The following is a 25,050-nucleotide window of genomic DNA, read 5'->3' as shown; positions in this document are numbered from 1 at the left end:
GAGCAATATAGAGAGATTTATCATTAAATGAGACCCCATGAGTAGAAAAGTGCTAGCTGTCCTATTGAGGAAAGTCACAGCAGCATTACACAGTAACCTAGGTTGTGGGCAAAACTTTGATACTCCAACTGCTAATAAGCCAGTCAGATGCACTCATACATCCAATTCATTTCATCCTATCTTGAAAAGGATCTGAAATCCCAAAACATTCACAGCTGAAGTAAAGCCAAGAATAAATGGAGAGTAAGAGGTAAACCTCTAAAAAATATTTTGAAAAATCCATGATTCTACAATTCTACAATCATCTTGATTGATATTGGGCAAAGGCTGTGTCTATAATTATCTATTTTTTGCTCTAAAATTTCTATAAAAATAAATGATTACTTTACTCAAAATACCAAGAAAATTCGTGATTAGCAATTCTTTTTTTCTAGGCATTGTTTAGAAAAACATTTATTTAACACTTCTAACTTGCGTAGAAGCTAAAAAAAAAAATAAAAAAAATCCTATATGCTTTATGTAAATAAATTCAATTAACATTTTGATCCTTCCCCAGTACCTAGATTTGTATGCAGATCTTTGCAAGCCAACTCTCTCACATGTGAATATTTAGGACATCTAACACATTAGCATCTTCATCTTGACTGGAGCAGATAAACAACTGGGCAATGCACAATAAAATAATTAAAATCTATCATTTGAAAAGTTGATATACATGAATTATACTATTTTCTGTTAGAATGTTTAAACATAATACTGGTTCAGGTGCTCTTCAAAACTCATTCAAGAAATGATGTTCCATGCTTCTATATTTATGCCCAAGCTTTCCATCCAGAGACTTTAAAACTTGTCCTTAAAATGTAGTGAATGATAACGGCATGGAAATTAAACAGGTTTTGCACAAACTAGTAGACGAATTGCTAAAAAATGGAAATAGGATTCTCAGTGAAACTGGGAAGCATTTAGCACCTTTTCAGCATGTGTTATATATCAAAGTCCTTAACAAAATAATGAAATATGACATATAAGCAAATGGAACTCATTATAAAATATATAATACAGAGAAGTATAATATAAATAAAATATAAAATGATAATAAATCTGAAAAGTTTGTGCTGCAAAATTTTTAGGTGGAAAGTGTTTTATTTTTCTATACTACTGAAGTACTAAGAGAACAGACTTTTTTTAAACATTACACAGACAACAAACAGAACTTTTTTACACATGCAATATATTATTTTTACAATCTTACATTTAATGTCTTAATATCCATTCTGTGGTACAGAACTTCTAAATCATACAGCAGTAGTTTCCTGAAAAACTAAAACTTAAAAGCACCACATAAGACTCCAGGTTTATCTGTGAGAGATAGAACCATGAATCTTCTCATAGAGGGAAAATCAAACAAAACAAAACAAAACAAACACAACCTACTACTTACTGTCCTATGATGACAGCACTATAAGCAACTGAAATAGATCTAGACATGTTTTTTTCTTCATTTGAGAATAAAAGAAAAAAAATCATAACAAAGATTAATAGCAAAAGGCCAGATTAGATATGACTCAAGATACAGTGAATTTCTAGAAGACTGATATCAAGATTAAAACACAGAAAATACAAGTGCATGACCAGGAATATTGAATAAGGATGATGTTGATTAAAACAAAGAGGGGGAAAAAAATACAGCATTACACATAACCTCTACTTATAATGTAAAATTTATGTGGTTGCCCTAAATTACATTCAGGATCTCAAACAAATGGCATGTTATGCCCCAGAGCTTTAAAGATGCACAGCACTAAAGTAAAAAATGATAAAAGCTAAGATAAAGACATTCTAAAAATAAAGGAAAACAAGGAGAAATCTGCTTAAGTAAAGCTTCAAAATGTGTTTATTAAGAAGTACACATTGCTACAGAGGTAACTATCAAGCAGAACACCTAATTTGTTAAGCTTACTAGAAAATAATGTGGAATTAAACGGAGATTAAGCTGATGAAGCACAAAGCAACTTAGTTCAGAAAAGCAGCCTGAATGATCTGCTACTGAAAAGTGTTTTAACTGCTAAAACTTTGGATAATGGAAACATATGGAAGATCCATAAGCCTGTCTATTTATATAGGAGTGGAGGTTGCTCCTGATTCCAACATCATGTTTAGTAAAGAAAAGAGGCAATGGCCTTTGACATTTCCCTGAGACAATGCTCCATAAATAGATAATGAATCTGTGCTAAAAGCACTCAATTTGTATATGCAATATGCTACAACTACACACAAGGTTGCTCTTGTAAACATATGATAGCAAAAGAAATTTACCCCAGATAAACTAACAGAGGAAATTCTCATTTAAATTAATCTCATGGACTAACTTTGTACATGCAATCACTGATGGAATAAAATAATCTAGGGAGCAGGAATATCTTTTCTACTCTGCAGAAGAATTCATCAGAAAAACTAAACAAAAAACACATGAAACAAAACCAATATCTATTACAATTTTCCTTTGTAGAACACTGCAGCCTTGGAAGTTCACTTTAAACTGGGAACACTAGAGGTATGTATCATCCCTCTTTAGTCAATATAGATATTTTAAATATTTTTTTATAATATTTTTTTTTTATAATTTTAAGTTGTAATCTATGTGCTTAAATACTGAAATAGAATTTAACCACTTTTAGATACTGTAGGCCTGAAAATAAGTAGTCAAATTTACCATAGGAAAGTTCATGTTTTGGAAAACCAGATTAGACAAATGCAGTTCTTGATTTAGATCTTTATTTGAATTGATGTATATTGAGAAACAAGTTATATTTCCTAAAGAAAACCACATGAGTTTCATGCTTATTTCAGAAGTTTGAGCTCTGTGCTATGTTAACATATTATGTTCAATCTCAGATTAAGCTGTAGATTTCAGCTGTAGCTGTTATCTCCTCTTAGAATGGAATTGTTTTACTCTTCCATTTGGGTTAACAAGCAAAAATACCAGGAATCAGTAATTATTGCATTAGCACATGACTTAATACTTAATTTTCCATAAAATTAACATAATTAGCAATATACCAATAATATACCAAAATAACAATATGCAAGTATAATTATTTCTTAAAAGACCATTTGAAATAGTTTTATTAGGATTTAGGATTTTAAGGAAAATGAATTAATCTGCAGCATTTAACTGACAGTGTGAAATTGTTTTCTGATACTAATCATCAACTGGACTTAAATAAACTGTTTCAATTGCAATGCCTGCTTAAAATAAAGCACTGACACAAACTACGTTACAATAACTTCTGATTTTACAGGCCAACTGTTATTATTCAGTAGACTGATAGTATAGATAACAACCAGAATGACTTGACTGACTTGGAAATCCACCACTAAACATATAAAATGCAACTAAAATAGTATAATTCATCCAGAAGTATTCAGTAAATGTTTTGAAGATATTTTAATTTTTCTCTTTCTTCAGAGACAACTGGCAAATGAACAAATGTTTTTCCTACTTCTTTGTTCACTGGTTAGTAACACTATGCTGATTAGAAGACAAATGGATTTTTTTTAGAGGAACATTCAATACATTCTATAAATACATTCTATAAATGTTCCTCTAAAAGTGGTACATTTATAAAGTGATTTTTGTTTGTACCACAATGGAATTAAAAGTTTTTTTTAAATTATTATTTTTATTTTTTATTTTGTCCACTGGACCATAAAATAAGGCAAAACAGAGTTCAGAATGTCTCTTGTCCATGCTCTTGCATAGATCAGTGTCTGTTCTGAGGCCAAGCCACGTCACTCAGGGCTTTATCCCCGTCAGATCTTGAGAATACCTTTACGAATAGAGACTGTAGACTCTCTGAGTCAACTGGTTCAAATGCAAGAGTCATGGAAAAAAAAAAAATTCTCTTGATATTTGGTCTGAAGATCACCTCAAACTTTGTCAATTTTAGCTCAGTCTCAAAACATGTTCCACTGTTGCAAGCCTGGCTCCATCTGTCCAGTAACCCACTTGCAGGCACTTGGAAGCTGTTTTTACACAGTTTTCCCCTACTCTCAAAGATGAACAACTCCAGCTCAAGCAGCCACTTCTCAAGTGACACATGTTCCATCCTCTAACCACTTCTGTGGCTATCCACTGGACTTTCTCTAGCAAATAACCCTTCCTATACTAGGGTCCAAACATAGATGTAGTATTCCAGACATGGTCACAGGAGTGTTGAGTAAAAGGACAATAAACCTTTCCCTTCATCTGCTGGCTACATTCTTGTTAATATAGTTCAGGATGCTGTTATCCCTCTTTACTGCAGTGTATCCTGATATACTGCTGCCTCAAGTTCTTGTTGTCTGCCACGATTCACTCTTTTCAGCAGAGTTGCTTGCTACTGGAGTACTGCGTCCAGTTCTGGGCTCCCCAGTACAAAAAAGACAGGGATCTCTTGGAAAGAGTCCAGCGGAGGGCCACAAAGATGGTGAAGGGCCTGGAGCACCTCTCCTATGAAGAAAGGCTGAGTGAACTGGATCTGTTCAGCCTTGAGAAAAGAAGACTGAGAGGGGACCTGATCCAGGTCTATAAATATCTAAGGTGTGGGGGCAGAGTGGCGAGGCCAGACTCTTTTCGGTGGTGAGTGGAGACAGGACAAGGGGAAACGGCCAGAAACTGCAGCATAGGAAGTTCCGCACAAACATGCGCAAGAACTTCTTTACAGTGAGGTGACGGAGCACTGGAACAGGCTGCCCGGGGAGGTGGTGGAGTCTCCTTCTCTGGAGATGTTCAAGACCTGCCTGGATGCCTACCTGTGCGACCTGCTGTAGGGAACCTGCTTTGGCAGGGGGGTTGGACTCCATGATCTCTGGAGGTCCCTTCCAACCCCTACAATTCTGTGATTCTGTGATTCTGTACTTGCCATTCCTATGCCAGGGTTTCAGTCTTCTTTTATGTAAGGCTTTAATCTTGTCTTCAGTGAGTTTAATAAAGATCCCATTGGCCTATTCCTCTACCCTGTCTACATCCTTCTGATGGCAATCCTTTCCACTACTGTATTGACTGCTGACAGGCATTCAGGTGTCATTTCAAATCTGATGATATTCTAGATCATTAAGGAGCATAATGAATAGAACTTGTACCAGGATAGACCCTTGCAGTAGTCCACTTTTTGCTGGATTCCAGGTAGAGTATGGCCCACTAATAACTCCCCTCTAAATTTTCAAGTTATTACCTTCAGTAGTGGAAGAACATATGAAAAATTGGCAGATTATTCATAAAGTGATTCACAAAAAAATATAATATATGCTTGAATAAGACAAATATTGGTATCTAAGCATGATGTTTAGCAGCTATTATAATTGATTACAGTTAGTGAATATTTGTTTGCTCTCAGATTCTAAATTCAATCTGATTCTTAGGAATTAATCAGTAAAACTACCTTGTTCATTCATGGCAAATTTAAGATGCAAGACTTTAGTAGTCTTTGTGACACATATGATTGAAACAAAGATTTTCCAAACAAAGCTAAAGGTCATTAAAAAATTTTGCTCTAAATGGGATTCAGTATACTAAAGAGATAATAAGGTTAGACTGTGTTTCTTAATAACAGAAAGCTACTCATTCTTTTCACAGTGGATAATTGAGGTATTGGTAGTCTTTAAAAATAAAACTGCATATTTTATTAAAGAAAATAAGAGGTAGCCAGAAATATCCCTGGAATTTCAAAGAAGAGTAATCACTGTATTCCATCTTCATTCTTTTTTTCAGATGTTCAAGGAGATTCAGTCAAGACCTATTAAATACCCTTACTTAAAACCCTTGCATATTTTATCTTTGTGGTGGCTAGTGCATCACGTAAAGAGGATTATTTTTGCTAGTAAAATATCTTAATTAACAGTTCTCTTTGATGTTCTCTGTCATTATTTGCTGCAAGACTTTCAAATAAAGCTACAAATCTAATTAGAAGAATGTATTCTCAATCTGTTAAAATAATTTTCAAGTTAGTGTAGATATAAATGCTTATTTCACTGTTTTAGCAGATTATTCTTAGATGTCATTACAGCCTTATATTCATAAACCACTTTTTAATTATTAATCAAAATCATTAAATTGTTAATTTAAATATTAATATACACTTTCACCTGGTCCTTTGTTTGAACTGCAGTTTTGCTTCTGTTAATTTATATATTAGGAATAGAAATAAAAGGAATATGGAACTCAAATATGAATTTGAGAATATGAAGTCCATATTAATGGCTGATTCAAAGCACTCTTCTGACTAAATCAATTTTTGGTACCTGACCATCAAAGAAGGAAATAAAACAGGGTATTTCAAGATATCCATGACTGAAAAAAACATGGCTCAAATAGCTTTCTGGGCTTTACTTCAAAAGGGCAGTGATCACTGGATACATCCAAAGAGTAAAGACTACAAAAGCTGTCTATACAGAAGGTTAGTGTGTATACTCTTTGCCTCATTTTGTTTTTGTGTTCTCTACAATTTGCATTAACTGATTCAGAATTTTTATTTACTTTTGCTACCAAAAGCCTCTTTGCATTTCTGCATTTTCTCATGATATTTTTTTTTTGCCATTTTCTCTCTTCTTTCAACTTCTTCTTTCAATTGTTACTTTTTTCTTCTCTTTCTTTCCACGTTTTTTTACTGGTTTTAAAAGTAAATCTACTGATACAATGAGAAATACACTGTATTTATGAAAGTAACAATTGAGCATTGATCAGAAAGTTTCAGGAGGAGGTGATACTATGTTTATTGTCTTTCAGAACATAAAGAGTATACATCCCCATGAGACTTTTCCTCAGTGAATTTAGTATCACCTGAGTATTTTTGTTTTAAACCAGTTTTTTAAAATAAGATATATTGAAATCATTTGAAAGTATAAGTTTCTGTCCAGACAGAAACTAGCTTCATAATTTTTGGTGCTACAGGAATACTTATTATCATCATCATCTCCTTTCTAATGAACTCAGGTTACAGAGAGAGCTACCACTTCTTTACACTTACATATGTCCATCCAAATAATAGATTTTATTCTAGCAAGATGTGCTTACTGGAAAAAATAGTGTTAAATTGAGTTAATAGGTACACATATGGATAATGTCCTTTCAATTTGTGTAACTTCAGTAAGAAAATAATTCATGAAAGACCTATTAAAGAAATACAACATAAATGTGTATTTGGAAATGTGAAAGTATTGTAAAAAGTGAAATACTGTATAGAATAAAATAAATTTAATATGATCAACTGTTACATAGATAATAGTCATACACTGATTTCTTTTTGTTCACAGCATATGTGCACAAAAATACAAATTACTGTCTGCAAGAGTTCAGAGAGTCAATGGCTCAATGTCTACATGGAGATCAGTGCTAAGTGAAATCCCTGGGATCAGTGCTGGGACCACATTCCTTAATATCTTCATCAGTGACACTGAGAGTGGGGTTGAGTGCACCCTCAGCATGTTTGCTGATGATACCAAGCTCTGGGGTGCAGTCAACACACCAGAGGAATGGGATGCCATCCAGAGAGACCCAGTTTCTGTATTTTTACCTATTTTAATGTTTCAAATTTTTAAATCTGCTTTCATGTATCAATTTCAACATGTCATTGTTTTGGGGAGATCTCATTTCTTACCAACAAAATAAATTTTCACTTTCCTTTTACTACCAAAGTGATATTAATATTATTTGCCTTATATCTGTTCAATGCTATGAGTAAACTAACATGTATAAATCACATAATTTAATAAACTGTGTATAAATACACAATTCTAGATACAAGACAACTGGAAGTACATATAAATGCGTATAAATACAACTTTGACAACTCTCAATTTCTTTTCAATTTAATTCTTCAATAAAGTTAAGATGCCTGGAAAAATAATGAATGATAAGAACAATAATAATTTTCAGTTGCTCTTCATATTTAAAAGATCTTTATCATTGCTCTTGAGCTTCTAGGTAAGTAACTTAACTTTGCCCTAAGCAGTTTAAGTACCAAAATTCTGCTTTCAAAATCTAGCACTAGGCAGTGCAGACCTGTGAGAGTTAAAACTGTTGTTTTTCTCCCTAGCCTCACAAACCAGCAAGTGTAGGCTCGGGCAAACAGATAAGCAGAGTGAGAGGCTCAATTCTCACAAAAGATTAGGGAAATAGATGAGGCAAACCCAATAAATAAGAGGTAACAAACTATGAAAGAGATTAAAGGTTGATGGGGTTAGGATGCAGATACAGTAGTATCATACAATAGATTGTGAAGCAGGAGTAACGAGTAAACAGGAGGGATCTTGGCGTCGTGGATAGGGGATTTATAAAGCTGTGATGTGTTTTTGGTTATGCGTTTCTGCTTGCAATCACAAATTAAAACATTTTCACAAGAGAACTAGTCTACAAAAAATCATTTGAGTTATTTCTCACAGACCCATGAGATACAAGCTTATTAATAAAGATCTCTAACTTAGTTTAAGATTCTAAAAGTGTAGCCACTTTACTAATCTTCACAACAAAGAAAAAGTTAATTATTTTTTAAAAAGTCAGAACTTAGAAATTAGAATTCAGATCTTACAAAGCTTGCTCATCTATGAGGCAAATGGGAAATATAAGCCTGCAGAAAACAGATGTTGTCAGTTTGCATTAGTGACAGTCTAAATATATTTATTTATTTAGAGTCGCAATAATTTTTTAATGCCATATAAATTTTGCTCTGTTTGGCCATAACAACATTCTGTGAGTAATATTATACTGAATAAGTGTGTAAGAATTCAAATAACTTCTTCAGTTTTGCATATCGGTAATAAATTACTTTTCTATTTATCTTATCCAAACAAAGTATACATTCAGTGATTGTCAGGACTCTAAGGGCCTCAGTGGGCATAAACAGCCCTGCCCAGCTTTCCCTGAGTCTCCCCATAGCTCTGCCCTCAGCCCAAGATCTCATTTCAGCCCGAGGCCATCAAGCCCTGCCCCAACGACACCACAGCAAAGCCCATCTCCAGCTCCCCACCGCATTTCCCGGAGAGGCCATAGGTCTCAGCCAGACCCATCACATTCCAACTTCAGCCTTTTCTCCAGGGCTGGGACTGCCTCCAGCTGCCCGGCTCTTGGCTGTGGTGATGGTATGAGCCCTGCCCTGCAGTTCATATGCAAATCCCTGTAGTATCCAGCCCTCGGGGAGCCAAAAGTTGCACCTCGGCAGTAAGTAGCTCTTAATCACCGTGAAAAATCAGTACAATTATGAACAATGCTTATGTACAAAGAAAAGCATTACATTTAGCATTAGGTAAGTAGTTCGCTCTGTTGATTTCAAAAAAAAAAGACAAAAACTTGCTTAAGAAGTATGACAAAAATTAACTACTTATAAACAAAACTATACCATCTTTTTTTGTTGTTTTATTTAAAAGGTATACTGACAAAAATTTTTACTGATACTTTTTAAGTGAGATGGGAAAAAGTCTCAAGAAAGAAGGTTCCTTCAGTAAAGAAACTGATCCAAAACCCACTTAAACTTTACACAGAGAAAGATATTCCCGCAGAACATTCCATGCTGTCAGCATCATGTGGGCAATAAGAGAACTTCTGAACAATGAAATGAGCATCCTGCAGAAAACATGAGTTTTGCCTCAGTAAAAGCTTCACAGTGAGATATCCTCAAAGATCCACTAGTCTACAATTCAATGTTATCAAACTAAATGCTTACATGTTAAAAATACTTTCAGATGTGTGCTTCCACTGTAGAGTGGTCTATTAAAAATACAGTAATTTAAATTTCTGAAAAGGAACATGCTAGAAAAGTGACTAAGATCAAAAAGGATTACCTTAACAGTTTTCAGCTTTCTGAGAAGTGTGAATATTATCCAATATTCAGCTGCCCTGGACAGTGGTTTAAAAGACCTAAATGCTCTACTTTGCTAGTTTTCTGGACAACTCACTTCATTAGGGTGTGCCAAACACAATGACTGTTCTGCCAGACACAATAACTATTTTCACAGTAAAAGTTAAGAATGCATATAGAAAATATCACATAAAAATCAGCTATGAGGGCTCTCCTTTTCCACAGGCTACATACGAAAAATCAGTACTGTTTTAAATTAATATAATTCAATTTCAAATAAAGTACACAATTAACAGATCTTTAATTCTATTCTTATCATTATAGATTTCTGTCCTTTGTTTGCATTTGTCTCCATTTTGACTACTTTATGGCTTATTTCTATTTCAGCTATAATCCTATTATTAAAAAGACAATATGAAGAACAGTTTACTGCATAAATTATCTGATAAACCCAGTGCCTAAGACTAAAGAACTGGACCGCATTGAAGACAACTGCCTTTAAAAGTTGAATAAGATTTTTAGTTTGCTTTTTTACTCAGGATACAGAAAGTACAGTTTAAAGTTTCTTTCATTTTGGAGAAATCAGGTTACATATTTCTGAAATTCCAGATGTACTTTTAAGTTATAAGAAAAATCTCTTTTTTATTTCCCAAAGCCATTCCACTAGTTGTTGAGAAGTTAAACATTCTCTGGATAAAACAAAGTCAAAAAACTACTTACTTGCCCTAATTCTATAATCAAGTGGTTAAAATATAAAGGCTTCCACTTGTAATTTACTGTAAGAAAGCTAGAGAAGCTTTCATCTTATGATTGAGAATATCCTATCCCAAATCTTGATCAAAAACGTGTATCCAAGAAAAATATAGAAAGAAAGCATGCACATAAATACCTTGACTTCATCAAGTGTTGCTCAATACGTGTGCAACAATTCTCAGTGAATTTCTCTACCATGAGGAAGAGAAATCCGCCTGAGGAGACCAGTTTCAAAGCAGGCAAGACTGCACTGGGGAAGGGATCAAAAGCAAAAAAGGCCAACAAAAAGCTCTTTTGGGGGCTTTTTGCAGTCAGCAAAAGTGCTTTGCCCGCATGGAGGAGTGAGTAGCCTGTGGGAGGACTTCCAAGCTACCATGGGTGGAGCTGGCACTGCCCACCCTCAGTCAGGCTACCAGGCCTTATTTAGCCTCAGGAAGGGCAGTAATGGAGTGAGCAACCGATGCTTTCCTGTACGGCATTGCTGGCTATGAATTGTATGGCAGGGCATTGAGCCTCTGCTAATGCACAAGGTGAATTTGACTTCTCTAAGAGGTTAAAGATCAAGGGCACTCACCCGAACTCACCCTACCTGACCCTCAAGTTGCAAGGAGTCAGTTGCTTGTAGAGATCTAGCCATGTTTGCAATGCAAATGAAGGCAGTTAGAAAAAGTGTGGGTACCTAAACAGAGGCCACCCACAAACTTGGTGTCTACGCTGCCGGCTGCTGTGTGCCAGAGCCTGGCACTTGAAATGGAGGGGAATGAAGAAAACACCTCTGTCAGATGTGAATAAATGAATGATTTAAAGGATAAAAATGAGAGATTGAGGAGTATTGGAAGAGTGACTGACTGGTGGACTCACTTCATGAAGGAGATAAAACAAATTGAGACCCCAGGTAAATTGGAGGATCCCCTCCTCTTTTGTCACCAGGCAGTAGAGGGGGACCTCAGAAACAGGTCCCTACTGAAGGATACAGGTGAATCTGCTCCCAACCTCCCTCACCTCTCCATTTACCCTTGCAGAACAGGTATGGGTCCTGCAAAAGGAGCAGTCCATCAAAGAAGAGGGGAGGCAACCTGCTCCAGAAGTCCAATATGAAAACCTCTTCCAGGAGTAATTGTTGGCAACTTGCTATTGAAGGGAACAGAACGCCCAATGTGCAGAGTTGACCTTCATCATTGGGAAGTCTGCAGTCTACCAGGAACCCAGATTAGGGAAATCACCGGGACACTCCCCTCCCTGGTGTACCCAACAGACTAATACCCACTACTGATCTTCCAGATAGCTGAGGAGGAAGCTGCATCCTGTAGTCTGAAGGGAATGAAGAAAGATTCAAGACCTTGGAATGGCTGGTGAAGGAGTGTGGGGCATAGTTATTTTTTCTTCCCTCCCTCCATTTTTGGGTAATTACATGAGACAAAATAGAAGGATCCAGTCCATAAATGCCTGGCTATGAGACTGGTACTTCAGGCAGGGCTTTGGATTCCTTGACAGTGTCTGGTTTTGTAAGACACCAGATCTGGCAATAATACATGGCAAATGTTTATCTCTCAGTGGCAAAAGAGTTCTGGGATAGGAGTTAGCAGGGCTCATTCAGAGAGCTTTAAACGAGATTTGAATGGGGATAGGGTTATGGTTGGACTCACACTGATGGGACAGTGCTATAGTATTCATGAAAACCAGGAGGCCTCCCACTCCCCTAGGATGAAATCTGTGTGCTCAGCTTGCTCCCTGAAATGCCTGTACACCTATGCACACAGCATAGGGAGTAAGTAGTAAGTAGCAGGATTTACAAGTCCATGTTTGGGCAAGAGATTATGATCTGGTGGCAATTACAGAGATATGGTGGAAAAGATTATGCTACTGGTATGTGGTCATGGATGGCTACTTCCTTCTCAGGAAAGAAAGATCATCAAAGCAAGGTAGTGAAGTTGCTCTTTATGTGAGAGAGCAACTACAATTCATTGAGAATTCATTCATCTCATCCAGGGGTGGATGAAGAGTGAGTTGAGAGTTTTTGGGTGAGAATTAAGAGGCAGGCTGGCATGGATGATACTGTTGTGGGTGTATATTACAGGCCACCAGATCAGGATGTGGGAACTGGTGAGGTCTCCTGCAGGCAGCTGATAGCAATTACAGACCCTGTTTATCACAGGGTATTTTAACTACCCTGATATTTGCTGGAAGGCCTACTCAGCCAGCCAGCCACAGTCTAGGGGGTTCCTCCAGTGCACTGATAACTTCCTGAAGCAAACTGTGAATGAGCCAACTAGCAGAGGAGTGCTGCTGTATCTCTCTCTCACTAACAAGGATGGTCTGGTTGAAGTGGTAAAGGTTGAAGATAGTCTTGATGGCACCGACTTTGAGAAGGCAGAGTTCAGGATCTTACACGGCAGAAGATCCTGCCAAGCAGACAGACCAACAAAAGACCAAGCAGAATCACAACCCTGGACTTCTGTAGGGCCAACTTGGGCATTTTCAAGCAGTTGCTAGGGGAAATCCCATGGGACAGGGCACTTGAAGGTAAAGGGGCCCAAAATAGTTGGTTGGCATTCAAGGACCACTTCTTCCGAGCTCAAGATCAGAGCATGCCTGTTGGCATGAAAGTAGAAAGTCAAGAAAGAGAGTCAGGAGACATGGTTAAACAGGGAATTGCTGGGCAAACTCAAGTGGAAGAGGAGAGTCTACAGATCATGGGAGGAGAAACTGGCCACCTGGGAGAAATATAAGACTCTTGTCAAAGGATGTAGGGAGGTAACTAGGAAATCTAAGGCTTCCTTAGAATTAAACCTTGCAAGAGGGTTCAAAAATAACAGAAAGGGCTTCTTCAAATACATTGCAGATAACACTGCCACTACAGGAAATGTAGCCCCACAGATGAATAAGGCGGGTGCTTTGTTTAGGCAGAGTTACTAAATTCCTTTTTTATCTCTGTCTATACTGCTGGAGGCTGTCCTTAGAAGCCCTATACCCCTGAGGCCTCAGAGCAAATTAGAATCAAGGAGTGCCTCAGTTGATGAGGTCTGGGTTAGGGATCAATTAAGCAATCCAGACATCCATAAATCCATGAGTTCTGACGGGATGCACCTGCAGGTGCTGAGGGAGCTGGTAAAAGTCATTGCTAGATCACTCTCCATTATCTTTAGTAGTTGTGGGGAACAGTAGAGGTTCCTAAGGACTAGAGGAAAGCAAATGTCACTCCAGTCTTCAAAAAGGGCAAGAAGGAGGATGCAGGTAACTATAGACCAGTCAGCCTCACCTCCATCCCTGGAAAGGTGATGTCTAGAAAGATGAATTTATCCTCAACGCTGTCTCTAGGTATATCAAGGATAATAGGGTCATTAGAGGCAGTCAACATGGCTTCACCAATGGGAAATCATGCTTGATCAACAAGATAGCCTTATAGGAAGACATAACCATATGGATGGTAAAAGTGGATGTGGTCTATGCTTATTTTAGTAAAACATTTGACACCCACAGCATCCTCACAGCTAAACTGAGGAAATGTTATCTGGATGATTGTATAGTGAGGTGGGCTGTGAATTGGCTGAATGAAAGAAGCCAGAGAGTTGGGGTCAATAGGGCAGTGTCTAGTTGGAGGCCTATATCTAGTGAAGTCCTCAAGGGTCAGGAATGGCAACAGCACTATTCAATATATTCATCAGCGACTTCAGTGAGCACACTGTCAGCAAGTTTTCTTTTGACACAAAACTGGGAGGAGTGGCTGGCACACCAGAAGGCTGTGCTGCCATCCAGTGAGACCTAGACAGACTGGAGAGCTGAGTGGGGAAAAAATTCAATGAAATATAACAAGGGTAAGCGTAGAGTCCTGTATCTAGGCACGAAAAACCCTGTGTACCAGTATTGTTTGGGAACAGAGCTGTTTGAGAGCAGTGTAGGGGAAAGGGACCTGGGGGTCCCTTTCCATGAGCCTGCTCTGTGTCCTTGTGGCCAAGAAGACCAATGGCATCCTGGGGTGTATTAGAAGGGGTTAGTAGGTTGAGAGAGGTTCTCTTCCTCCTTACTCTGCCCTGGTGAGACTGCATCTGAAATACTGTGTCCAGTTCTAGGCCCTTCAGTTCACGAAGGAGAGGGAACTGATTGAGAGAGTCCAGTGCAGAACCACAAAGATGATAAAGGGAGCAGAGCATCTCCCTTACGAGGGAGCAGGGTCTCCTTAGGTTGGAGAAAAGGAGGCTGAGGAGTGACCTCATTAATGTTAATAAATATGTAAAGAGTCAATTCAGGATAATGGAACCAGGATCTTCTCTAATCTAATCTAAGGATAGCACAAGGAGCAATGGGTGCAAGCAGAAACATAAGAAGTTCCACATAAACATGAAAAAAATTTCACAGTACGGGTGACAGATCACTGGAACAGGTTGCCCAGAGATGTCGTGGGGACTCCTTCTCTAGAGACACTCAAAACCCACCTGAACATGTTCCTGTGTGACCTAATCTAAGTGTTCCTACTCCAGCAGGGGGATTAGACTAGGTGATCTTTCAAGGTCCCTTCCAATCCCTGATATTCTGTGATTCTGTGATTCTCTGAACTTGTCTAACTTTCTTTCAAACACCTGTTAAATTTTAGAATTTGTGTCGTTCAGTTCAAAGGAGTTTTAACTGCCTTATTTTGATTGTTTTAATAGTCTCTATTACTAATTTCAACTGATACTACATAGTTCTCACAGGAGAAAATACTAACATTATCCTTATAATTCATCACTTTCTAATCTGCCTATCTCCCATTTTCCTGTAGCTGTATTTCTTTTCCATGCTGTAGGATCCACAGTAGTCAGTCACTTTTCAATCAAAAACAAATTGATGTGGTAGATATCTCTCTGTGAAATTTAGTCAAATACGATTTTTTTTTTCTGAAATACTGAGACCAGAGTATGAACAGGAGTAAAGCTGAAGGCTGATTTATAGTGGTGTATTTTCTCTACTTCATTCTTAATATTTAGATGGATTTTTTATGCAACCTAAATGTGGACCTAAGAATTATGTAGTGCACCTAGATGATCTTAGAGCATAATAGCTTGTTGATGTTACTTATGATAGTAATGAGCAATAGACTTATCATTTTATTTGCAAATTAAGTTCATTTATCAGTGCTATGCAAATAAAGTTACAAAGAATCAGCACAAGCTATGGTCTTTGAACTCCCTCAAAATGCAACAGGCAGAATATGTGACTAACTGTGAGACCTCAGTCACTCAAAAATTATTTATATAGTGATGATTTAGCAAGCTGTGACACAAGTCTCTCATGTTCTATTAAAATAAATCTGCACAGTGGCTCTTACTCAAGGCTGTGAAGTTACTCCTCATAAAGTGTGGCAAAAGTAACTTTGACAACATTCTGGCCAAACTGTTGAGAAGAGCTTAAAGCTAAAAACGATAAAAAGGGACTTAATGAGTCACATTTAAGAGAGGTAGCAACGCAAAAGAGTATACAGCTTTTACAGAAATACGAGACTTCAGAAGTGATAAAATGAAGAAGGGACACCTGTCCTTTGTGCGCTTTCTTTAATAGCATGTTTGCTTAATGAATTTCCAGGTGCCTGCTTTCTGGTAATGCTGCAAATAAAATAAATTGTCCATATTTTGGTATATAAAAAGAGTCAGTGACTGGAATCAAGGTGAAGGAAGCACAGCTGGAAGACGAAAAGGTATTTCAGAAAAATTCTTATATATCTTATTTGTAGTAGAAGTTCTATTTTTCATTAACTAGGTTTGAGGAAGTAAAGGCTTATTTACTAAGGAGTTTGGAGGATACATCTTTACACAAGAGGTTTTTACTTCTGAAATTAGATAAACTTCAAAGACTATAGCCAAATATCACCACTGTTATTTATGGTGGGGATAAGTGAAAACAGTATTATTTTAATTAACAGTAAGAAGTAACTTCTGACATACCACACTGCAGGGGTGACTTCAGTTTTTGTATTGCAGAACATATTTTGCATTTATTTTTTTCCTTGGGGAAAAAAAAAGCTTTCTCATCTTTAGGCAGAAGGATATTTGGTATATTACTCAGTCTTTATGCAGATTATGAATGTAGAGTCTTCAGGAATAATAAAAGCAGAATAGCTCAAAAGAGCAAAACAAACTATATTTCACATACTTCATGCCTCATCATGATTCTATTATGTTCATAAAATCAATAAAACTAAAAAATTACTGTTTTGCTATCTTTGTGGATATGATCTCTATCAAAAGTACAAGTACTCTCAAGCAACTGACTAACAGTCAGTCTGCAACTGACAAACAACTCCGTCTTCAGTCCAAAGAAAAGAAATAGAAGCTAAGAGTAGTTCTTTATAATCAAGCATGCAGTCTGATTAGAAAGTACATGTGAAAATGAAGTATGAGGAAAATGCCAAAAAATCCTAGATTCATTTACTTAATTACATAGCTCTCTATCTGGCTATTCTTTTCTTATCAAAAGTATGAAGGATGCTCTGAAAGTAATGTCTCCTAGCAATAGAGCAATAGAAGTTGAACCTTCCTGACAATACTCTGTTCCATTTTGTTGCTGTGTGATAGCAGCAGGGGGGCAGTCTGACAAAATGGCATCTGACATGGAAGTATGCATGAAGCAAAGATGTGGAATTGAATTCCTGTCTGTGGAAAAAAATCATCCATTAACATTCATTGATAGTTGCTGAACATTTATAGATACCAAACAGTGGATGTGACCTCAGTGAGATGGTGGATGATGCTTTTCAGCAGTGGCAGCAGCAATGCAAAAGACAAGTTGTGTTCTGGATGTCCATGCACAACTGTTACATCATGAAGAGCATCTTGATCAGTTCATCTGTATAAATTGGTCAGTTTCAACCAGGGAACTGTATATGGTGCTCAATATGAGCTTAAATGTATTGAAAACTATGGTGGCGATGTTTGAATATCAGTTTGTGTCAGGTAGGTCCCATGAATGCTCACTGAGAAACAGAAAGAATGTTATATACAACTTTGTCAGGATCTACTAAAGAAATACAAGGATGAATGTGGCAACTTCCTGGATCACATAGTTACCAACAACAGATGTTATGTCACCACTATAAATTGGATTCAAAATGGCAGTGCATGGAGTGGCAACATGTGAATTGCCCACATGTGAATTGCAACATGTGAATTTTCTTGTCAAAGAAAAAGCTCAAGATACAGTCTTCAGAGGGTAAAGTGATGTGCACTGTCCTTTGGAATAGGAAAGGAGTGCTTCTTCTGTGTTTTCAGAAACACAGACAAACTGTCAACTCTGACAACTATATCATGACACAGACTAAGCTAAAGGCTTGAACTTCCAGAGTCAGGCCAGAGAAGGCGGCATTCTTCCTTTTGCAACATGAAAATGCCAGGACCCATACCAGTCTGACAGTGAGGAAACACACTACCAATCTTGGCTGGACTGTCTCACAGCAACCACCTTACAGTCCAGAGTTGGTATGTACTGTTTTCTATCTGCTAAGGTGAAAGATGGACTGTGTGGGCAACATTTCCCTGTCAATGATGATGCTATAGTAGCTGTGAAACAGTGGCTCACCTCTGCTGGTGAGGTAGCTGAGAATTTTCCCTATCAAATAGAGTTGTTATCTTTTTGTATTTGTTATGTTTTCCCTTGAAATAAACAGGAGACATTACTTCCCCGACCTGCATATCTCATGCTATGGTTGGGTACCCCCTAACAGTACAAAATGACAGTTCTCCAAAATTAAAAGTTATCTCATAGAATTTTTTTTTAAAGAGAGAAAATAAGAAACAAAATGAAAAAATGGAAGTGACTGTAAATCATCCAGTAGAAGCACTTCTATCTACTACACATGATGCCACTGACATAATTCGTCAATTCATTTTAACATTTAAAATCTGTTTTGCAAAGTTAGACAGCATCAGATTTGTTTCTTTTTGTGCCCATTGAACTATACAATGGTGAAAACTATTCAAAACCTAATTGAAGTGGCTTATCGCTTTTGATTACATTGACAAAGAAAATGTTGAAGAAAAGTGAGTCACTTAACGAGGAAGCTCAAGCATATTGTGGAAATCTTTGAGTCAACATTTTCAAAGGGGAAGCAGAATGTTTCAATAGATTATGTCAATACCGTAAGATATTCTGATAAATATGCATTGCACTAAACATTCTGATAAATATTCCAATAAATAAATAAAGTACTATGCTAGTACTTTTTTTTCAGAATTTCCCCCCAGTTGTTTTATCTTGACATGAACAGACCGTCAGTGCAGTGTGTTATGCTGGTTGGTGGTCATGAGGCAAATAGATGCACATGTTAATGCATTAATGTTTTGACCTTATAAAAATGGTGCATTTTAGCCAATTGAAATTACAAATAATTAAGTACAAATTTTTCTTCTTCTACAGAGGAATTGAAATTATTTGTAGCCAGTAGCACATTAAAAAATTGTCAGTTTCCCTTTCACGAACAGTGAGCATGTCTGTAAGAATTTTAAACAGAAGCATATTAAAAGGTTTCAGTGCAACTACAACATTTATGGGTATTTTTCTTTTTAGAATAATTGAAATTAAGAAGACACACTCATTAAACCACAAAAATAGATAGATAGATAGATAGATAGATAGATAGATAGATAGATAGATAGATAGATAGATACGTACATACATAGATAAATAAGTAAAATCCTGCCTGGAAAGGACTCTTTACTACATTTCAATTCTATTCCAGAAGGAAACTGTGATCCATTAATTTAAACATTAACACTATCAATGTTTTCAATTTTAATCTTAGTTCTGTTCACATATTTTAAAGAATGTTGTTCTTATTTGAAGTAGAAAAAACAAATGAAATTTTAGAAATAAATATTTCTGGTTCTGTTAAAAGAAATAGGACTAACTTAGTTAACCTTCAACAGGTGTTACTAAAGACTATGAGTAGGGGAATTCTAAAAGTATGTATTTTAAAATGGGAGGACAATGAAATGGAGCAATTTGTTTTCTCTGTCTTGTGTGGAGAAAAAACATTGTCAGTCTGCACACTGTCATTGTGTGGGTGTTTAGCTGCAAATAAAAGACATCTCTAGAGTGGAAAGGTGAAAAATAATCTGTTCAGAAAGTATAGCTCAGTACAAGATGATGCAGAGCTAACAGACACCTAAGTATGGAACTTCACTAAAAATCATTTTCTTTTATAAACACATATGTGATTTATGTTTTTGTTAAGCCTGGAGATTAAAAAAAAAAATCTAATGAAAAAGTCTTGGAATTTTCTTTCATTAGAAAAGGGTTTCTTTTTCCTCCATTCGCTGCTAAATCAGGTAGTTATCTGGGCTGTATTTTGACAATAGGATTTTAGAGTTTACAATATAGAGAACTAAGTATTTGCCATTAAAAAAAAAAAGAAGTAAAAGAAACACACACACACACAAACAAAACAACAATAGAACTGTCATCTGCCAAATAAATTACTAAGGCAAATACTTTACACCACCCTAAGCATAAGCAGGCTAAGCAGTTAAAGTAGTAGGCTTCTATAACTCTGACACAAGTGATGCAGCACTTTAATTTAACTCAGGGAATCTCAAAATCCCGTGAGTGCATTAGTACTGAAAAACCATTTCAGTGAGTAACTCTCAGTGACTACACACTTCATGTGAGATTAGATCTAAGAATCTCAGATTCTCAGGTACCTATATTTGCTCGTCATAGTTGCCCTTGGTATGTAAACTCCTATTATAATCAATGGTAATCTAATAAGTGTAGTCAGAAGAACAGTGTTTTAATCCATTTTAAAGTATACCTCCTGAACAGAAGACAACTGCTGCCTAATTGCTGTTAGTTGCCATTTTATATGTTCTTTTCTCTCTTCCTTCTCCCATGGAAGGGCACTGCCTCCTGTAAATTCCCTCTAATTTGCTAACACAATACAATTACTCTAGAGCACTAGTATCCAACCTTTTGGCTTGCCTGGGCTACATTGAGTGGATAGTATCTTGAGCAGCATATAAAATATACAATATACTCAGTTATCTGAGTAAGAAAACTTATGTTTTATTAAAACAGACAACAAAAACAAAAAACTAGTGGGATGTTTGACCTTGTTTTGGTTAAACAAATGCTTCAGTCTGGTTTAATCAGAATGCTTACAATTCTTAGTGAGTTCCCAAGGTACTTATAAGAGATTTTTGATCTAATTTTATTCTTCTTTATTCATCTTTGGAAGTAATTATTCACAAATGTACATACTGCCAAAAAGCAATAACAGAACAAGACATGATAGTGAAATAAGGGATATTTTTCTCTGGTAATATAAGGCATATAAAAGCCCAGTAAAGAGACATGATCAAATTTTTGAGTTGACTATCTGATTGCACCTCTATTCTACCTGAATATTCATAGGTAATGTATTTATGTTAACTGAAAATATGGTCACAAATATACAAAAAAAAATCGATATTTCATCAATTTCGAAACTCATTCTCAAATTCCTTTATTAAAATGGAAAGCAAGGCTGTCACTATTTTTCACTATTGTTCATAGCAATGCATTAAAAAGTGTAAAATTATTCTCCATATCTTGATTTAGCAATTCTTTGCACTCTCCTTTGTCCTGGTTTCAGCCGAGTCAGTGTTAACAGGACAGCAATGGTTTGCTTCTTGCTGAGCAATCTATGCATGCCTAGGACCAGACCAGACTGCTTGGTGGTGATAAATGATGGTGGTGGCAGGGGGCCAGCTGCAGTACAGAATGCACCAGGCTGTGTGTTGCTTATAGGTGAGACATGATTGCTTTAGATCATCTCTACCTTGCCTTTCCAGTATGGTCATCTGAATCACTCTGTGAACTGCACTGGTAATACCATCTTGGTGTGGAGAAGATTCAGATGTCCATACACAATTTGGATATTTCATAACACACTGCTTTGTAGCCTCCTATTTTGTTTCCAACTGGAAGAAGAGCCTGCACAGTTCTGCCAGTATCCTAAAAATACCTTGGATAACCTACATCATCCTGCATGTCAGCACATATATATTTGTGAAAAGCTGAACTGTGCTCCATATCTCCCAAATTTAATGGGCATTAGACATCTAGTAATCCTCACTTAAACTTTCATCATGACTGCCGTGACCTCCAGCACAAGTACTACAAACTGTTAGTTGCAACAGATTCTGAGAGGAGTAACTAATGACAAGTTGCATTTAAATTGTTGGATGTTCTGAAAAAAGTAATAAAGATGTTTTTCCTGTCTGGCAACTCTAGCCACAATGTTCTGAGGCAATTTAGTACTACTTACTTCACAGTAAGAAATTCTTTACCTGACTGTCAGTTGCTTCAAATTGTCCCTCAAAGCAAAACAAATGAAATGTCTACCTTAATAGATCATTTTGGAATAGAGATAGATTGCTATTAGTATATATATATTAAAAAAAAAAAAAAGGTAGAAAAAAGAAAAAAACATTAAAAACAAAAAAACAAAAAGTGTTCACAGTTTTCTTTGTATCACACACTACAAGTACTGGCATTCATCTTACTTCAGCTCCACAATTCTGGTTGTCTGGTATTAGGTAGCAAAACCATTAGGATGCTTTTTGCAAGTAGATTGAGATTTAATTTTATCCTTTTCTGAGAAGGAATTTGTTTCACCCCTTCATCTGTGATTTCTTATAAGTAAAGCAGACCTGATTGTACACTCAGTCAAACTCAAATATTTGATACTGTTTTTTCTTCATTTAAGTGCTATTTGGTATGTGCCCTAAACCGCACAGCTGATTTACTGCGTACAGTATGCAAGAAAGAAATAAGGGAGGAAATTAATTTCACCAGTTAGATGAACAGCAAGTACAAGTCCACACTGAAACCTTCCATGGGTTTAGTGGTGGATGAGGAATGAAGGAATGCCGGATCTCAAGAGATAGTGAAACTACAGTCTTAATCTTTCTCAGAAAATGGAAGCTTCTTTTCCAGAAGCTCTTTCAGAGTCAAGGTATATTTGACGCAAATAACTGAAGCTTGTGTACACTCATCTATAAGACTGGAAGCTGTGAAGCTAACTCAATCCCTTCTGTCAACTTAGATAATATTATGCATTCATACATAAGTAATAGGGTGCAAAGAGTAGCCAACAGAAAGTAGCAAACGCAAGGAAATTTCAAGGGAATAGTAAATAGATGGAGTAAAAATGACAACTAATTTTAAAAATAGAAGATTACCACTGCCGCAGCAGCAGCTTCAGGCCTATCCAAAAAGCTTTGGTTGAACTTCGTTAAACAACTTCAATATCAAAAGGAGTTTTAACAAAGCAACAAAGATAGAAGACACCATGACCAAAGCCCTTCAATGAATGTACAGAAATACTAAAACGCAGGTGATTATCAAGCATGAAGAGTATCTTGGCTGTGTCACTAGTACCTGGGAGGTGTGAAGGAAGGGGATATATTCTGAATTTCTTCTAATTAACATACATACATCACTATGATCATTAGCATCCTCTAGAAACTGCTAATTAAATATATTTCATGAATGAAAATACCTTTACAAAGGAATCAGCGCATAACCTGCATGACAGTGGACTTACATGAAGCTGACAGTTTCCCTTATGCTTATGGACCTCAGTTAATTTCACTTGTTCTGGATAAACTAATTCAAACATTTTCACAGGTGTTTGCAAGGCTGAAGCCTTATACAAAAAAATTATATAAAATGTGATAATTAATGAAATTAAAAGGTTGCTTATGACTTTTTTTTTTTCTTCCACATGCACCTTGACTTGAAGCCATATATGGCATCATTTTTATTCTTTTTCAATGGCTAGGCCACAGTAACTTCATATATTATGCTGAAGCTATGACGTGTGAGGCTGCCTTGTGAAAAAGAAACTTAAAAAGCAATTCTCATACATCTAAGAGAATAGAATGAAAAAAAAAAAAAAAAACATTTGGGTATTTCATATTCTGCTTAACCTGGTTTATTTTGTTAGACATGAATAAAATTAGCAACAAGTTTTTGCAGATGATATTGGGTACAAATGATGTTTCAGTAACAGATAGCTTGCACATGCAACCTTTTTGATAGGAGAACAAGGGCTGCCACACATATGTAGGTCACAGCCAGAGTCATCACAAGATGCAGCCGTATGCCCACCTGCATGAGAACACCTGCCTAAGAAAGGGCAGTGAACAAAATGGAAAGGAGCAAGAGCAAAGACACAGGAAGTACTTTACAGTAGAGTTGCTAATAATCCCAAAAGAAAAATTACTCTGTGCGTAACCTATGCTGGAGCATGCATTTTCCTAAAGAGACTGCAGTTATACGTTAATATAGAGGAATTGAGTAAGAAGGAATGAGTACCGGAAGAGAGTGAGAATTGAGGAGCAGTAGAAATAAACTGCTGCAACCTGATTCAAAATTCCTGTAATACCCCTCTCATTACAGAAGAGACTAGGTGTATGCAAAGTAGACATGGGAAGTGGGAAGCGTCAGAAAGCAAAGTTAAGCCTGCAAAAGCTGATAGATTTTTTCTTTATCTCTTCAAATATCCATGTGCTTCTTCCTAGCACCCAAATCAATAACTAAATGTCTTAAGTTACATTTCTTAAGTCTGTTATATTTGTGACAGTAGTTGAGTGATCACCCCTGTTTGTATTTCAACCTACAAGTTTTCTGTCTTTTTTCTTCTTCCCTGCTCAAAAATGAGAGAATGAGTGAGTGTGGATGATTTGCTATCAGTTACGGTCAACCCACCACACAAATACATTAGCATAAAATATGTAGTTCTGCAAAAAACATCAAGCCAGAGAAGTAATTAGGTGAAAGGAATACTGAAGTGCCAAACATTGGGGAAATAAAATTATGCAGTGTTTTGTACTCCAGTATTTGGAATGTTTTTTCTGTAGAGATGTAGTAGCATTGGAAATTAATAAAAAAGACAATGTAGTTGGTTGAGAAAGTTAACAATTCTCCTTGAAAATGATATAGAAGTAAATTCCTGACTAGAAAAACTGTCTCATCTATCTATACTGCACTGTTATTTGGAATAATTCTTTTATTAGTCATCTTCTTTGATAATTCATGTGAATTTGATAATTGGCTTCAGAAAAAGACTTAAAATAGTCTCTAACTAAAAAATGAAGAGTTTGCACATTTAAAGTGGAATATTTTATCTATATGTATAATTTTCTGAACTTATGAAAGGTTTCATATGGTTATTTCCTTTCCTCACACTTTCTTCTTTAGTCTGCTGTAAGTTCTGAAACAACTATCCTTATTACCTCAAATTGCATTGTCTCATCTTCTACAATCAGGTTTAATTTATAATGATTACATCTGCTTGCAGTATGAACATCTAATGATTTTACATGCTGAATTAACTACCTGTGTATCTTTTCTTTTCTTCCATACAGCAGTAAAATATATTTTCTTCACTTTTTCCTTCATACTACAGCCTTTCACAGCTAAGCATAGAGCAGATGTTAATACACATTCTTCA

The 25,050-nt window shown here is 36.3% G+C and overlaps 1 protein-coding gene across 5 annotated transcripts in view; it reads right to left on the bottom strand.

The window, feature by feature from the left end:
• The window catches only part of CSMD3 (CUB and Sushi multiple domains 3), a 528,421-nt gene that overhangs the window by 308,555 nt on the left and 194,816 nt on the right, over window positions 1-25,050 (bottom strand). The window lies entirely within an intron of this gene.

Source organism: Lagopus muta, chromosome 3 (assembly GCF_023343835.1).
Source record: "Lagopus muta isolate bLagMut1 chromosome 3, bLagMut1 primary, whole genome shotgun sequence".
NCBI classification, from domain to species: domain Eukaryota; kingdom Metazoa; phylum Chordata; class Aves; order Galliformes; family Phasianidae; genus Lagopus; species Lagopus muta.
Note: the sequence above shows the minus strand (reverse complement) of the source record. Positions and strands in the feature narration are given on the sequence as shown.